Here is a 1654-nt window from a genome sequence, read left to right as displayed (position 1 = left end):
GTGTAAAATATATATTCTAAATATATTTTTATCCGTTTTTATTTATAAAATCGACCTTCGTTACTTTATATTTTTGTAACAAAAATTTGGCGAAGTTTATATTTGAAAAACAAGATATAAATTATACTAGTAATGCTTGTCTAGAAAAATATTTTCTAAGTGTTGGATTTTCAGAAAATTTCGCCAGAGTTTCCTTTGTAAACGGAGGTGTCCATGCTTACTAGCATATCATTTTCTTTTTGGAAATTGTTCAAATCAACCAAAAAATTACTAAACAATATTACACTAGTCAAGTGCCAAAAACAATGCATTTCTCATGACAACATAAACTTGGTGTTTCATAAAAACGCGTAGTAATTTAGTGGTGTGTTTAGTGGGTTTAGTTACCCTCCAAAGTGTGTTTATTTTTGTAAAAATCTCGCTCTCGGGACTTTTAGAGGTTCACAACTTGTGAACTTATTTTATAAAAATATCCGTTTACAACTTTTTCATGTCTCACAAGTTTACATATACTTATTTCTTCCAAAAGTAGTGTAGAAATCATGACTTTTCTAAAAACCCGTCTTTTAACTTGGTGTGTCTAGAAGAATTATTTGTAGACCTCGGGTCCATACGACCATCTACTCAATTAGTTTGTTTATTTTTTCAAGAAACCACTTTGTTACCAAGCTTGTGTTGAGACATGGAGGTGATCCTTTTTATGAAAAACATTAATCACCTCCTAACTTGTTAACATAAGTTTTTAATCTTATTTTAACAAGTTTACCCATAATGTTAAACATCCTATGACTAGTAATCACCAAATAAATAATAACAACATCAAACAACTTTATTTTAACAAGATTTCATCATCATTTTAGCTTCATGTTCAAGTTGTGTTCATGATCTTTTAATGTTCTTGTAGTTACAACGCAACATAGCTATTAACCACTATAAATGAGAAGTAAATGAGGATCAAAGGGACTTACTACTAGCTTTTAAGCTAGGGGAGAAACAAGGCGAAAAATGAGTGGTTAAAGACAAAAACGAGAGGTCCTTGGCGATCCGTGTGCTCCACACCTTCTAAAACACCTTTGTGCACCTTGTAGAATACTTGGAAAAAATGAATGGAAAATGAAAATGTGGTGGCGTGTGGGAGGTTGTTCGGCCGAAGCTTTTATGGAATGGAGGATGTTTTGTGATGTTGTGAAGGATAGAGAAATATACTCATTCTTATAACCCACTAAGTATTCTTGACCAATGGTTATGATGTTCCTTCTAGTACATCCAATCACATCATGATTTACAACTTCCAAGGGAGGATTACATTGGGATATTGGGAGGATTTTTACTAAATCTTGATGTGTGGGGACGGTTGTGCATGGGGGGGGGGCTATGTGAAAGTTATTTGGTAAATGGTGAGTAGTTAGGGGTGCTAGATGTAATTGTTAGTACAATAGTAATCTTCTAATTGTTAGTACAATAGTAATCTTCTCAAAATCTCAAAGTCAATTGCATGGGGAATGAAGACTTCCCTTGAGTTGGCCATATGGGTGTCGTAGGTTTGAGAGGGGGGCCATGTGTGCCGCCATTTCATGGGGGGGGGGGTTTAAGTGTATTATTTTGAGGGTAAATAAGTTAAATAGTGGGGGTTTAATGTTATGTCTAGTGTTTA

Source organism: Helianthus annuus, chromosome 11, assembly GCF_002127325.2.
Source record: "Helianthus annuus cultivar XRQ/B chromosome 11, HanXRQr2.0-SUNRISE, whole genome shotgun sequence".
Lineage (NCBI taxonomy): Eukaryota > Viridiplantae > Streptophyta > Magnoliopsida > Asterales > Asteraceae > Helianthus > Helianthus annuus.
Note: the sequence above shows the minus strand (reverse complement) of the source record.